Source organism: Aphidius gifuensis, linkage group LG1, assembly GCF_014905175.1.
Source record: "Aphidius gifuensis isolate YNYX2018 linkage group LG1, ASM1490517v1, whole genome shotgun sequence".
NCBI classification, from domain to species: domain Eukaryota; kingdom Metazoa; phylum Arthropoda; class Insecta; order Hymenoptera; family Braconidae; genus Aphidius; species Aphidius gifuensis.
The window spans coordinates 25,103,385-25,120,822 of record NC_057788.1 but is presented as its reverse complement, the minus strand read 5'-3'; the positions used below and the strand labels follow the sequence as shown (position 1 = coordinate 25,120,822).

The 17,438-nt window shown below is 26.9% G+C and overlaps 1 protein-coding gene across 4 annotated transcripts in view; it reads right to left on the bottom strand.

Annotated features, from left to right (window-relative positions):
* The window catches only part of LOC122856807 (protein gustavus), a 166,685-nt gene that overhangs the window by 135,191 nt on the left and 14,056 nt on the right, over positions 1 to 17,438 (bottom strand). The window contains exons 1-2 of one of the 4 annotated variants that reach the window (XM_044158748.1): positions 12,220 to 13,057; positions 8,258 to 8,323 (exon numbers count right to left, since the gene is read on the bottom strand). The exons of 1 other annotated variant lie outside the window; for it this stretch is intronic. The gene's annotated coding sequence lies outside the window, so the exon portion shown is untranslated. Of the gene's footprint in view, positions 1 to 95; positions 221 to 8,257; positions 8,324 to 12,219; positions 13,058 to 17,438 lie in introns of those variants that run through there. 2 more of the 4 variants (XM_044158730.1, XM_044158756.1) reach the window with 2 other exon arrangements.

The window sequence follows — 17,438 nt, the reverse complement described above, 5'->3', positions numbered from 1 at the left end:
AAAAGAAAAATAAAAAAATAAATATAATTAATAAATTAATTCACTTTAATTATTACGTAGTTGCACGAAGAAACAATTACTGTTTGGATTATTACATTTTTAAAATTGATTCACACGGATTAATAATGAGAAAACAATATAAAACTTTGACAATTTTTTTCCCCTCAAGTGAGCTTAGCATTTTTTTGCACACGCACCACAGGCCCACAGAGAAGTGAGTAATGCAAATGGCGGCTCACCCCCTCAATTGCCCTCAATCTTTACGATCTCGCAAGCGCCATCTGGTGGTAACACCGTAACGAAAAAAAAATAATAATGGCTTGACAAGCCGCGGGAAAAAATTTTGAAATTTAAAAATAAAAATTTGCAAAAAAATAAAAAGATGATATAAAAATAAAAATAAAGTACAATTATTATAATTAATAATGAAAATAAAATTAAAATTGAAAAAAAATTAAAAATAAATGTATTTAGTCTAATATTAACTATACAAACTAATTTTAATAATAATATAAAAAATAATTAGCATTTATTTTGAATGATATATATTAAAAATAAATTCTTTAAAGATGATTAGTAAATATAAATTAGCATAACTATATTTTTGGATAAATTATTTATTGTTAAATATATTTATCAAGGTTTAATCAAACTTTTTTGAAAATAATAATATAATAAATGTCTAGCATTTATTTTTAATACCATATAAAAAATAAATTTTTCAAACAATGAATAATGAATGAAAATAAAATTACCGAAAATAAAAATACCGAGTGATATATTGACAAATAGCGATATTCAAAAAAATCCACATTGAAATATCATTTAATTAAAGAAAAAAAATCCAGTCAACTGTCGTAATTAAATTTTTTATTTTGAGCTTTCATAATTAATTTTAAAAAAATACTATTTATAGTCATTTAGTTTCGTTAATTTTTCATCAAAAACGTCAATCTAAAAGTGCACTTGAGCATTTGTCAGGCATCACCACAAAATAAACTCAACCTTTTTCATTACTTTGGCTCGTTATTGGAGGGTAACAAGGCGTAATTTTATCACAGTAATGTCAAAGGATATATTCCCGTATATAGAGATGTTCACAAAATTTCCTACTTTGACCCGGTGAAAAGTCCGTCGTTCTACTCAATGTAGTCGTCTTTTCACAAGTTTAACAGAAAGAGCTTCTTTATGCAAGCTATATTTCCTATCCTAACCACAATATCACCACTTCCCTTATAAACATTCCTTTTCCGTAGTTCATTCAAGTACACCCTCAAAAGTTTATGCTATATACAACAACAACAAACCGGAACAATGGACAGGGATGTTGGCATCAAATACAATATAACATTTAAACGTATATTTAAATAAAATTTCATTTCTCAATTTTTAAACATAAAAATATACAGACGCAAATATATTTTATTATACTTCTTTGATGTCATCATATGAAAATTTTTTTATATCAGTCATATATATTTGTATATTTTACGGTATCGTTTTGTCTATATATATATTGCTTACATTTCTATATCAAAAAATTTTATTACACTCAACGATATTACATTTATAATAAAAAACATCAACTGCATCGGTTTAAACACATTTATGTTTTCCATTTACTTTTTATAAGTACTCAATAACCCCTGTGTATAACATTTATTTTTCATGGCACAAAAAACAAAGTTCTTTAACATATTTTTCCACCAAATAATATAATTTGTATAACAAATAATATATTCATATAAATTTAAATAAATAAAAATATATTATTTACACATGATTGTTGATTGCATGTTCAAGTTAATGAATCATATATCCCAATAGACGAATGAGGGGGGTAAAAATGGTGAAAATTTCAAACCTAACAATACCAATATGATGATTATATTGTACAAGTAATGAATATCGTAGGATGAGGGGAGAGAGGATATACAAAATTTTGTGGATAAATTCAGTTGGACAAGCCAATCCAACCACCATCATCAATGTGTATTCATATATACACAATAGTAAATATGTATATCTATTAATATATCTATATAAAAGTATATAAATATAATAATATAATGTAAAATAGTATAGAGCTGATGGTATTCCAAATAAATGTATATATTTGTGAGTATAGCTGCAGGTTCAGTACGATTTTGTGGTAAACAAGTATGCTGTGTGTATTTATATATATATGTATGTATATGTAATGTCAAACTCGTTTACGAACATGCCACAATTTCCGCTAGATCCAGCTGAAAATTCTATGCATTTGCAAGTGTATGGTACAGTCGAAAGAGAAAAAAAAAATAAATAAAAAAACAAGTTGCGAGTACGCCGAGGTATACATATACGCAGACATATGCATACAAACATACTTTATTTATATACATATTTTATTATAGTATATATTTGTATGGACTGGGAAAATACCCAGGTGTCACGTTGGTGTTGGATCTATATTCCTGGTGAAAAAAAAATAAAAATAAATAAAAAAAGAAAAAAAAATTATAAAACTGCTCCCTCATGTTGAGCAGTATCAAGCTGATCGGCCCACATGTACTGGGAAATTTTATTTTTTAGTCTTGTTATTTATTTTATTTTTTTCATGTATAGCTATCTTTTTCTATTTCTTCTTCGATATCTTATAGTGCACGATCAATGAAATGACCAGTGAAACGTAGCAGTGGTATTCTGACATCCATTTCAATTTACCCCTTGGGAACTGAGGAGTGGGTGGTTCAAGACATCGTGAAGAAAGAACGAACGATTTGGATGTTGGCGTGTGAAAAAGTATATCGAGAGAAAAGACAAGAATAAGTTGGCTTAGAGTTAGATATTATATATAAATGATAAGAAGAAAATATAGAGGATAAAGAAGAAGAAGAAAATGTGGAAATGAGGGAAACTGGACGCGTCATTATTACTACAACATTTCGGATGGCATGTCTTAAGAGGAATGACAACCTTTGAAGATCTAACCTTATCTGTCATTTTTTCCAAACAACTTTTTAATTAGTAAAAAACAATATAAAGACCTAAAATTTGGTAAAGTCACTTATAATATTATAATGCACTGCATGACAGTATCAGAATTTGTTTATTTAACAAAAAAAATTAAAGATTCGTTTATCGACGGAGTTTACAATAAATAAATTTCCAAACAACTTTTTTTATTCTAAAACTTAATTAAATTTTATGAAATTTTACGAGGTTGATTAAAAAATTATTTTCTAGTGCATGACACTATTTTATTTGCAAAATACTAAAAAAATTTTTTTATATTTTTACAAAAAAAAAATTTTTTTTACCAGCAATGATAATTTATCCGGGGGAACTCGAAATTAAATTGGTGGCGCTGGGTATGCTATTTTTGCTATTTTGGGACTTATTTAACAATTGGTATTTTATTGTTATTCATATAATTCCATAAAAAATTAATTAATGGTTATTGATTGCATGTTCAAGTTAATGAATCATATATCCAATGTAAGTTAGGTAAATTTGAAAATTTCAAAACATATGGTTAATTATCGGATTATTAGTGTTTAGTATAAATCGTGGAAGTGGAGAGGATATGTAAATTTTGTGGATAAATCAGTTGACGATAAAATAAAACAATCAAAAGAATCAGTATATAAAAGCATATTTATCGTGGATAATCTAAATATGACTATAAAATAGTAATATAAAGCTAGAATTAATGTAAAATCTATTGGTTATCATTTTATTGGCAATATGTTATTTTTGGGAAACGATTGCATCAGTACGATTGCATGTAAAAAGTATCCTCAAAATTTAAACTTTTTTATTGTAACATCTCAAATTTTGTGTAAATTTGCATGGGTTCTAATTATTTGGAGATAATATTTAACTTTCAACTAAAAAAAAATTCAAAATCGAACGATAAACACAGATACGAAAACATATATAAAAATGCATACGCTATTTTATATAAATTATGTTATTTTATATATATAAAGGAATTAGGTGGACCTTCGTGAAAAATTCTCATTTTTCGATTTGAAGAATACCTGAATACCTGATGTTTATCATGAATTAATAAATTTGACTGATTAAAATATTATTTCTCTGACAAATTTATTTGTGGGCTTATGTAATAATTTTTTGTATTACATTTGAGTATGCAATGGTGGGATATATATAGATAGTTAATACGCATGAAATTTGTATATAAAAATTAAATAAAATGAGGTCTAAAATAAATATTAATCTTTTATAATTGTTTATAATGCATGTACGGACAAATTGGTATACTGAATAAATATAAGTGATTTTACTGGATTTTACCACCAGATCGTCTAAAGTATGTCCCAATATAAGAAGAAAATTGGGATCAAAGAAGAAGAAAATGTGGAAATGAGGGAAACTAACGGGAACAGTTAGGTCAAAATGAAAGGTTGTCATTCCTCTTAACGTTGCAGTGAAATTTCTCTGACATTTCTTCTCTGTCAGACACTTTCAAATTTTGGTGCGATTATCCGAGTCTTCTAAAATGCAAAAGCGGAGGGTAACTACCCTATTTTCTAAGTTTGACGATCATCCATTGCTTGGTAGCCTCTTCGGCTTGATATCTAAAACTACTCTATTCTCCTTTTCTTAACTCTGTATTTATCTTTGTCTTTCTTTCCCTTAAACAATCACATACACACTCTCTTGTACAACTACTACTAATATTATAACCCTGAGACAGCAATTGATTACGATAAGACACCAAAGACCTCTGCTGTGATAACAACAGTGTGCTTTCAGGCAAAAACCATAGAAACCATTACAATTTGACTTTTAAAGTCAATTGATTTATTATTTTCCTAACTTTTTAAAAATATTTTTAATTTTCTCTTTTGTTCTTTTTTTTTATTTCTTTCTTTGCAATATGTTTTGGTAGAACTTTAGAGCAATATGTCATGTATGTAGTGAATCACACCACAGTCGAGTCTTGGAAAATAACAAAAATAAAATGAAAGAAAAAAAAAAAAACCAGCTTACACCAAGGAGTGAGAAATAAAAAAAAGTAAAAATAAAAAAAAATAAAACAAAGCGCAAAATTGTGCAGCCAAGTTTCATTTAAAAGCAAGACTTTTTTCTGTTATTCTGTAAAATATTGTGTGCAACATCAGTTTAAAAAGATAAAAATGAATTTAAAAATATATAAAGTGTGCTATACTATTAGCTCTGCTAATTAAGCCATTTCCTTTTTTTTTTTTTTATTTTTTTGTATATCTGTAGTGAAAATTATTAGACGCTAAATAGTTTACAGTCGATTACCCTGTATTTTTTTGTTTCAATTTACTGGCATTTTATTTTAATAAAAAAAATAAGAAGAAAACATTTTTCATTTGAATGAAGATTCCTGAGCTAATTGGCCGTGCCAAAGTACTTGAAGAAAAATGCAATTTCGTAATTAACCATAATACGTTGCAATTGGAGTTTATAATAAAGGGATGAAAGTATAAATATAAGTGAGAAAAGACCAATGACCTTAAAATTTGAATACCAATTTAATTTGTTTTTATGGATTTTTCATAAAGAAAAACTAGAGTTTATAAAAGAAATCATTTTTGATTCTTTTGGCTATTGACCGGAAGAAATGTCATATATTATAGAAAATGCGATATTGGAAAGCCAATGCGAAAGAAGCCAGCCAAGTGGATTAGATATTTTTATTTGATGAAGCTAACTGCTAAGAGAAAAAAAAAACAAAAAAACAAAAAAACTACTATTTTAAACTAAAAGTCAAGAGCATTATAAAAAATGAAAATTTCTTAGATAGGTGGTAAATAAGAACTGTAATGAATTTTACATCAAGTTTTTTTTCTTTAAATTTTTTTCAAAAATAGAAGCATGTTATATACATGTTTGCTACTTCAATATATAAGATCAAATTCATGAACATTTATCTACAAGAAAATAAATAAACTAGCATATTTAAAATTTATCAACAATTTTCAACTCAAATTTTACCTCAAGAAAATTATTAGACGTTGAAATTAAAGTGTATTTAAATGTATTGAATTTTACTTATAAATTCACAGACAGACAGACAGACATACATTATAAAGAGATATACATGATAACCAGACGATTCATTGACTATTTAAAGAATTATTAAAAATTCATGATAAATTTCATTCGTGAAATTTAACCGCTTTTTTTTTACCTACGTTTTTTATTTTTAAATAATTTATAACTTAAATATTGATTGAATATTAAATAAGTTTGCTTGCAGCATAAATTGGCATAAACTTTGTAAAATAAAAATAAGTTTATTAGAAAAAAAAAAGAAAAACCTTCAATCATTCAAAATCATTCAAACATGTTTTAAAAAAATTAAATAAATAAATTATAAAATTGTTGATAATAAACTTACGACATGTACTAACTAGTCAATGTGTTTGTATACCTATATAATTATATAAAACAAAAATAATAAAAAATATGTATATACTGTCGTCTTTATTGATGTTTTGTAATATTTTTTGTTGAATATATTTATCAAGGGTTAATCTCTTTGTTTTTGTCAAAGCAGCTGGAAGATCTATATATAGCCTTCTAGGCATAACGACATCAACGTGCTACGTGTAAAACTCTCGATGCATTTACGTTAAATTCACGGGCCATTAAACTTTCAAGAGTCGATCAGCATCAGCCGCGGGGGGTTTTATTTAACACAGAGGAACAGAGGGTAGTTGAAGGGAACTAGAAAATACTGAAGGGTAGTTGGGGAATAAGTGAAGCTAGAAGGATAGCAGACATGCTCGAAGAAAAAAAAAAAACTTCACTTCACTTCAGTTTCTTATTCGTAGTTTTCTGTATCTACCAAGGAGTTTGTTCATTCTTTTGGTTTTTTTTTCCTATTCAATTTTTTTACTCTATTCATTCATTGTTACATGGAAAAAAAATATATATATATATTTCGTTTTTATTTTTATAATTTTTTTCTTTTTATTTTTTTTTGTCAACGTCCGTTTGCCGGCCAACTACGAGACTATGGCGCCACAAAACAATCAATTTGCGACGCTAGGATATATCTACTTATAGTGAAGGAGGACGCAAGAATCGCTGTAATTTAAAGAAGACGACGAACAAGCTGGGCTTCTTTATATACCCTATCGATAATCAATATCCGATTATGTTCTCGCGAGTACCCGACCGAGCCTTTGGCTTTGCCGTGACGGTTGATATGCGTTCTATACAGTATATATACTTCATAAACTTATACTCATCTAACTATACTAGACCTAACTTTGATCGTATATACATGTATATAAAATTATATATGTTGTCAAGGCGAAAAGGGAAGCAAACAAACCATCTTTATAGATATATTTAAAAAAAAAAAAAAAACGAAGGGTTGGTTATGCATGTGCGGCTATAGAAGTGGGTGTTTGTGCTGATTTTGTTTCGTGACTATATCCCTTAAACTTTGCCTACCCTTTTTTTTGTACAGTACTGACACACGATGAACAACCAGAGTCCGAATTGAGTCACGATTTTTTAAAAATAAAATGTCTTCTTTTCTTGCAAAACTTTTTCAGACGGCGCGTGACACTAACCTCTCTCTCTTTTTCTTTTTTTTTCTCTTGATCTTTTCATTTTATTTTTTTTATTTTTCTTAGTCTTATACCTCTCGTTCATACGCCCCTAGCCACGAAGTAACCAGGTTACAACCCTCTGTCTCACGTATTTTTTATTTTTCATTTTTTTTTCTTCAACCTCTTAAAGCTTATACTCAACCCTCTCTTTTACAAAGACCGAGCGCAAAGATTCGATAATCGATCGGGACGTCCAGTATTTTTCCTCAATTTCACATTTCTCACTCACACATCCAATGTATATAACAACGAATACGATCGCTTTTCACAATCTCAGTAGCTATAAATTTCAAACTCTCTAAGAATCCTTTTGTCAATCGTTCAATTCCATGATGGGCCTGAGATTTCCAATGATACCCTTATACGCCACCCCATATTGTCTTACTTTTCTTTACCATTATATATATTCTATTTTTTCGTTCTAACTATTTAACTGTTTTTTTTACTACGTTTGGAAAAAAAGAAACGAAAAAAAAAAAAAATCTTTTCATCTATCTTATTATTCACAGTTTATATATCAATTTATTCGATACTTTTCAATGTTATATATACGCATTGTGTAAAGAAAAAAAAGGAATGAATAAATAAAATTCAGAATATACAAATTGTGTATATGTATATATTTGAGTGCTTAGGGATTTATTACTTACTCAGCTTACAGTCTGTTTATTTTTCTCTTTTAATTTATGGGCAAACAACAATTCCTTCAAACTCACCTGAAACAAAAAAAAATTTTTTTATATTAGCATCATGTTGAAACGAGTTTTTTTATTATTTTTATATTGTTTTTACTTCTGTTTTATTTAATTTTATTATTTATTATTATTATTATTATATTTTTATTTATAGTGAAAAATGATATTCGAGTTTTGTTATGATGACAGATGGGTTGGGGAAGTTATACGAGAGGCGTTGAATGAGTTTCGCAACTATTTGGCGCCCACCAATTTAACCCCGGCCATGGCGACAAATTGGTGCGTTTTGCACAGCGAGACAAGTCGAGTATGTATACTATGTACAATAAAACAAGCTGAGTGAGAGAAAGAAAATATCATTGATTTTGTTGTTTTTTTTTTTTTTTTTTATATCATCTATTTTTAGATATATTGATTCACTCTTATGTCACTGTTGTTGTTTGAATAGTTAAAATATAAAGCTATATGATATATGATGCTATATTTTTTATTTTTATTATCTATGTATTTATCAATTTATCATTATTGTCAACAATTTGCTACTCAGAGTGAACGTCAAAACAAGTTTTTTTATCGAATATAAATCGGGACCAATATAAGAGGCTTTATCTGAAAAATGTATGGTTAGAGTATTTTTCACGCGTACAACTTGACTGTCTGGCCAAAGCTGCAAGTAGGATTAAACTACCAATGTGGTGTGTATACACTTTACACATGTACATATATATATATTTTAAAATTGTATATGTAAACTTAAATGTGTATGTGCAAGTGTAAAAAAAAGGATTAAACAAGTCAGTGAGAAAAAAAAGGGATAAGAAAACAGTTGGGAAAAAAAAAAATTTCAAATATATATGAATTTAAAGAAGAAAAAATGAAAAAAAAACTTTAGCAAATGGAAGTGTATGTGCAATGTCAATACATATAGAATTTCGTCGTTTAAGTATTTCACGAAAAAAAGGTATTTCTCGTTGTACAATTCAATCTTAAAGCTCCCAATGTAAACGTTTTGCAATTTAAGAGGGATATTTAGCACTTGGAGGCATTGAAAAGTCGAGTACTTTGTGGTTTTATATATATACATATATGTATGTGTATATGTGTTTTCACAGTCAACAAAAACCAAGGCGAATAAACGATGAAATTTGACGTTGAAAAAATAGGCAATCTTGAGCCAAATAAAAATTTAAAAAAAGTAAATAAATACAAGTATGTAAAATAATGATTATATAAAGTCAAATGTGATGACAAGTTAAAGTCCCAAACATGACATGTTTTAAAATAAAAATAAATAAAACTATAGTAAATACAGATAATAATAATAATAATAATAATAATAAAATTTTAATAATGTTCTGTTAAAAAAAAAAAAAAAAAAAAAAAGATGAACATTCGGTGCAATAAAGTAAAGTAAAAAATTAATCATAAACTTCAGTCACTTTTTTCTTTTCTCTCCCCCCTGGCAGGTTTTTTTTTTTTTTTTCTCTCACTTTTGGATATGATAAAGTTTTTAGATGATCACGAAAAACTTTCTTAATGTATCGTTTAATTTAGGTTGCATAATATGATCGTTATACTTTTTAATTGCACAGACGTAAGATTTTACAATCTTGATTCCTTGATTTTTATTTTTTCATAATTTCGTGTCTTCTTTTTTTTTCTTTACTTTTTGTTCGTTTATTATATGATTTTTTTCTCTTGTTCAATGTATATTTTTTTTTCATTTTTCCTTGCAACGCTTTACTTTTTTTTTCCCCGAGTTAATGGAAGATAAAGAGTCTTTCTCAATTTTTCAATGCTTTTATTTTAGCTATCTGTATATTTTTTATTTTTTTTCAACTGTATATAGATATATATTTTTGTTATTTTATTATTATACATAAGTATTTTTATACTTTTTACGAAGTATAATATATACATATTTAATTTTTTATAATTTACATTTTTTATTATGCATTGTACTGTGTAAATTTACTAGAAAGAGCTAAATAATATAATATATAATGAGTTAAGTGAAAAGAGAAATATATGTACATAGAATTTTGATGTAAAGGGTAAAAATTAAGATGAAGTAAAATTACCAAGATGTGAACTGTGGGTATATAAAGAAGCAATTTATAGAACTAAATTGCATAACTTTCCAATCGAAGTTGAGTCGATAAATCGAAGATATATAGGAGTGAAAGAGTAACTATTGAATGCAAATGAACTTTGGGCATGGTAATCAATTTAATAATATTTTAAAGAGAATAATAAAATAAAATACGTGTCATACTGATTTGCAATTCTGATATAATATACATATATACTTGTGTTATATGTATGTATGTATGTATTTATATATAACGAAATTGGTGGCATGTTGATGAACAAAAATGATTCTGTTGACTGCAATAAACTTATGTGTGTCGCGTGGCCTCATCACCATGACACTCAACTCGCTTACAAGGTAATCAAGCATTTTTTATATTGCTATTTCACTCACTTATTTTATGGCATTATGTTGTCAAGGACAACATGGGGAGTCTTGCCACGTTGCAAGATTGTTATTCAATGAGTTGTATGATATATCGTGTCATGGATACAATATGATACAATAATATAGATATAATTTACTTGAATAAAAAAAAATAAAATAAGATCAAATAAGATCAAATAAATACAAAATAAATAAATAAGAATCTGAGAAAATAGTTTATTTCTTATTTCAATTGACTCACGCTCGGTGAAAGATTCAATTTAAAATTTCAGATCCGATTAGTCCCGCAACCCGAGTTTTTTTTTTTTTTTCAGTCTCTTTTTTATTATTTTATTTACGTTGTTTTTTTTTTTTTCTTCTTTTATCGAGATACTCATGAATCAAAATTCAAACAACCCTTTGACAGGTAACAAAAAATTTAATAAAAATAACAAAAAAAAATAAAGACAAAAGACTTTTAAAAAATAAAATTGCAAAAAAAAAAAAAAAAAAATAAGAAAACGAGGTTAAGGGGTTTGAAAACGACCAAAAATAAATAAATGAATAAAAAACAGTAAAAACAAATAAAAAAAATAAAAATAAAATGTAAAACTTTAAAACTGTTTCGACTCGAGGTTTTCAATCCTTTTTTTCAGTGTGTTGTGCAACTTTGAGACTTTGTGGGGTGCACTTTAACGAGAACTTAACTCCCACAAAATCGGCGACTCGATTCAAAGAGATGAGCGTAGAAAAGCCACGCAAAGCAAAACGTGGAACCCTTACCCTGTCGAAAGTTTCAATCCCTTTTATTTCTTTCACCTTTACCACCTATTCCTAACCTTCTCACTATATCCAACGTCTCCTCTACCTTTTTATTTCTACATATAACCTCCACATTGCTATATATTTCTACATTGGTTACTTGCTTTTTCAGACTCAAAAACTTTTTCGTTCAGAGTTCTTTGAGAGGGGGCCTCATCCTTGAGGAGAAAAAAAAAATTTTTTTTTTAAGAGAAGATCCAACCAGAGAAAAAGATGGTACGAATGGAATTTTTTCACAGGCGACTTGCCGAACCGGAATATCGTGATGAAAAGCTTTTTTATTTTTCTATTTTCTTCTATCCTTTACTTTCTTACTTTTGAATTTTTTTTTATTTCAAATTTATTTTCGCAATTTTACTTTTTTTTTTTCCACATATATATTTTCTATATACTTTTTCTTTTACTTTTGCTACTGGTTTTCTTGCAGCTATTTTCCTTTACCCTTTTTCGCAGTAGGACATTTGAGTCGAAAGCTCAGCTTTTGACTTTAAGATTATCGGTACGCGATTTTTCAATTTAATAAAAAAGTTGACCAACAAAGTTTGCAAACAAATATAGGAATTAAAATAATATTTAAAAAAGAAAAAAAATTCCAGATAATAAAGAGAAATAAATTTTAATTACACAAAACACTCACCAGCATCGACTATAACGCTTTGTTTTTTAATCACAAAATAAATTAGAAAAAATAATTAATTTAATTTATTATTCTCAATGTATTTAATGTATTCAAGTCATTTTATATAATTTGTTGTTTTATTATCTACACTATTAAAGCCTCATTACCACCATAATATGTAATTATATAATGACTGTATTTTCATTAGCCAACAGCACAAATAAAATATGTCCAGTGAGTCATTTAATTAAAACCAGAAAATTAAAAAAACACTGTAAAGTGTCAAACGTAAACTTTCACGATATAACAAACAAAATAACCCTGGGCATATTAAGCCTCTTGCACATACACATACAAACACAGAAATAATAAAAATAAAATTACGTTGAAAAATCCAAGATTAATGTTGACACAGAGAGTACGAGTGAAACGATTACATTTTCATTGGCGTTAAAATGGAAAAAAAAAAAACAAAATGATTTAAAAAAAAAAAAACGTTAAAACAGTTTAATATTGTTTGACAAAAAGCAATATACTAACAAAAAGTCAATTTAAAAAAAATAACAATAATAAATAAAAAAAAAAAAAAGATGAAAAACACGATACACAAAGTGGTAATTAATGCTGTGTAATTAATTCACAAAACATGATGATAAAAAAGGAAAAAAAAAATAGTTGTTTATTAAAGCACGTAGAAAAAAAGAGAGTCCGTCCACGTGGGTGACCGAGACTTGTGTTGGTTTAAAAATTCAATTTCAATATACTGTTGTTGCGATCTACACTGAATGATGTGGTAAACGCGAATGAATGCCAACTTTAGAGAGTTGACGATGCTCGAGGCGGGACTGTGCTCGCCGAACTGAATTCAACGATGCTCGTGCGCCAAACTAGACCCGATTTACTCTCACAGGCGCTTCTGCAGGCGCCTCTAACGTCGTCGTCGTCGTCATCGTTGTTTTCGACGACGATCAAAACGTTTGAACATACAACGAAACTTCGGACGCGCCCAGAAAACGGATATAAACTCGCTTCGTTGCATCCGGCATCCGCCTCATCATCCGGATGAGAATCTCGCTAAAAAATAAATGTAAAATATCGCGCCAAAGTACGAGTCTGATGTGGTGAAATCAGTAAAAATATAACTGGACCAAAGAAAATAAGACGAAAGAGTCTCGTCGATGCATCCTTAGCTGCCTGTACGCGACTAGTTCTGATGGAAAATTTTTTCTTTTTAATAAAAAAAAATCACGGAATTTCCAAAGCCAACTTGTTTATCGAAAGACTAATCGACGTTATCAACTTATGAATTTTTTTTTTTTTAAACTTTTTCGTTTTATATTTAAAAAAAATAAAAAAATACTAAAGTAATTTGGTTCTAGTTGAGTGGTTAATAATATCACAAGTTTTAACAAACTTCAATAATAATAAAAAAATATATATTATCGCATAATTTTGTTGGTTTTAAAAATATCAGTTATTTTACGTATTTTTTTATTCAATTTATTTTAATATTTAGTTTCAGTTAAAAAAAATTATAGTTCAACAAAATTAAATTATTTTTGAAGAATTTGATATGTTAATATATATTTTTTTACTACATTCTTTATGTAAATATCTATCTAGAATAATAAATTATAATTTTCATTCAATTAAATTTAATGTAAGCATAATAATAATATTAGTTTAATGTTTATATGTTAAAAAAAAAAATTATTTCAAACTGGTAAAGTATTCGTTTTCATGTGGATGGAATTAATATATATTATTGATTTCTTGTCGAATTGTTATATTCGGATTATATATATATCAAATTTATTCTATCGACTAACATAAAGTAACTTGAAAAATCAATTCTCACATTTATAAATAATACAAAAAATAAATAATCACTTCGTATAAGTTTTCAAAAATTTCAAGAATTATTTAAATAAAATAAATAGATATTTTAAACAACGTTCAAAATCAATTTAAAATGCCTGAATATATGCTATAGCTTTTATTTGAAATTTTCATATATTTTCCTCTCAATTTCAATAGATTTATATAGTTTTAAAAGACCCTTAATATATGCAATCACGCAATAAAGTGCTAGGGATCACCACATTGAATCCCTAATACATGTTGATTTTGTTAAAATTTATTGATTTTAATTCAACAATTTCACGTTTAATAAATTAATCTATAATAATCATCACACGATTCAAATCATCATCCTTGTTTTTTTTTTTTTTTCTTTTTTAATGAAAATATGAAATAGTATTAAAAACTCAAAGTGGTTCATTAAAATCATTTATTGCTATTGAAACTGTTCAAAATAAATTGCAGTATAAAAAAAAATCAATATAAAATTTTTTGTACAAAAATAGAGATAATATTTATCAAGGCACAGTTGTTGTGTATATTAAGCTCTGCACAATAACGCTAAAAATTTGGTTTTGTCATTTTGAAAACATAGGTGAATATTGGTTTTATGGTTATTTTATTTTATTCCAAGATAAATAAAATAAATAAAGGCAAAATTCAACTATATATAAAAATTTTGAATTAAAACCCTGTGGTATAACACCCTGTTGATGTCATAAAATTGAACATTTACGGGGGGTAGCTTTTTTACGATGTCACATGAGCTCAATGGCCAGTTAACGAGTTAACAAAGTACAAAATTGAGGGAACGAGCTTTGAAGTTATTTGATTTTTCTATTGTTTTTTTTTTTTATCTTTATATTTCTGTATTTTATTTATTTATTTACTATACCACTAATTAAATCTTCACCGTTTATCTGACACCACAGATGCCCTTATTAAGTAATAATTCTACAAACGCCTAATTTAATTTTTTTTTTTTCAACTTCTTTTAGCATAATAGCACTATTTTAAAACTTTTACAACAGAATTATTTTTTTAAAATAAAAAAAAAACTATTAACCGGTATAAAATAAATCGAAAATCGCAAAAAATATAGCATTCTGACTATTTTTCAACTCATATTTTAGCCAGTGAGGAGAAAAAGAGGAAGGGGTATTTGCTAGATAAAAAATAAAAAAAAAAAAAAAAAACATATGTCATAGTCTGTGTTCGATATTCAGGAAAAACGAATCACGACAGGATATGAGTGAAAAAAAAATAAAATAAAAGAAAGGTAAAAAGAAAAAAAATATTTCATGTATAAAAATAGAATGGAAAATAAATAAAAAATATTGGAAAATAAAAATATGCGAGAAAAATCCGTTGAATTTATGTTTGGGTGTTTGTTTTTCTCATGGATTACCTTATTTTTTTTTTTTGGCTATATAGATCTGTATTCCGTTCGACACGAATGACGAATGGACATAGTAAATCTTGGGTTGCTTGCTATTTGGACCTCTAAGATGAGAGCCAATAGTACAACTTGTTTTACGATATATTCAAGATGCACGCCTCGATTCGTATAGCATAACCCCCATGGGGCTATGCTATATGTCTTTTCTGCAACTGAGTAAAACCGTTAACTCAACCACAACTTGCTGCATATGAAGGATTTACAAAACATTCATATTATATTTACAAATAAAAATAAAAAAATAATAAATCAATTTTTTATTTTATATGTGAATCAACGGATTTAGTTATTTAATTTATTACTATTATTATTTTGATTTTTTTTCGTTTCAATATTTTTTTATTAAATAAAAATAAAGACAGTTTGATATAAAGAGTTTTAAAAACATGCCAAGAGTGGCAAAACTACCATCGTCACGTCGTTTCAATCTCCTGTCATTCAACTGAAAATTATATTGCTTGGTCTGAAAAACTCGACATATTCTGAACCAGAAATACCCAATACCAGAAAACCCATACTGTAAATTTGTTATCGAGCTTATTTATTGAAATAAAAATATCAAAAAAATATATTATTTTCTTGTATACAATAAAAAAAAAAAAAATTAATGGAAAAGGTTCGTTTATTTATTTATTTTTTTTATTTTTTAACTATAATAATAAATAAAAAAAAAATAAAACTGTATTTATACTTTATGCAACAAAGTAATCTGATACTATTAATTTTTCAATATGCGAATCGATATAGATGGACCAGTCAGATAAATAATCTCGTATATATATTTATTGATAAAAAATATAAAAAAATACTATTGCAAATATAGCAATGCAGTTCAGAAAATATATTTTACTGGAAATGTTCAAGTAATAATAACACTATAACAAAGAATTTACATTGACTATGTCAATGTTTCATCTTTTTTTTTTTTTTCTTTTAGCTCAAAATTGAATTAAATTAAATTGAAATAACCAGAAAATTTCATAACTAAACTACTAATTTTAATATAAAAAGAAAGAATTTACAATAACAAATTCATTAAATTTAAAAACACTATATCAAATAATAATGAAATATTAAAAAACCTAATTAGAATATTTTCATAAAGTTTCTTTTCTGAGATGAAAAATTTTGTGTCATTCAAGTCAGTATTAAAGTCAAAGGAAACTTGTTATTGGCATTTTGATAAAATTCACCGGAATATGTTTAAAATTAAATCGCAAATATAACATATCCGTTATTGAGAATTTTATCATTTCAATTTTTTATACATCATCAACAAAATATTTGATCAACAACTTTATGACATTTTAATTTACAATTTTATCATCCCATGAGTCATCAACTTTATATAAAAATAAATCTAACATAAACGTTGATAAAGAAAAAGAAAAAAAAAAAACGAAAACAAAAAGTATCCAACATCAATTAAACAATAAAAAGAAAAAACAAATAAAATAAAAAATGAAAAATGAGGTTTACATATCATTTGAGGTTTGAATTTTGTCTCGAGCACAGTGACTAACGACAATGAATCAGTGAAATATTCCCATTACGCAAAAGTTTTAGCTCACAAGTGGATACCATAGTGATACCGGAAGGTATTCCTGCGGGCTAGATAAAAGGAGGTGTGGGGGTGTAGTAACGACAAGTACACTGAACGCTCTAGTGTTTCTCTCTAGGACGGAACAATACGTCCCGGATATTAACGTCGTTCGTGTTTCATGCAAGAGAGTGCCTTACAACTCTATTTCTTCTTACTCGCTCTCTCTCTATTTTTTTTATTTTATACCTGTTATTATCATATACATATATATATCTATCTATTATTTTACTTGTATATTACAATATATATTCATGTGTATATATTCTGTAAACACATGAGCCTGTATGTATGTATTTGTATACATTGCACAAACGC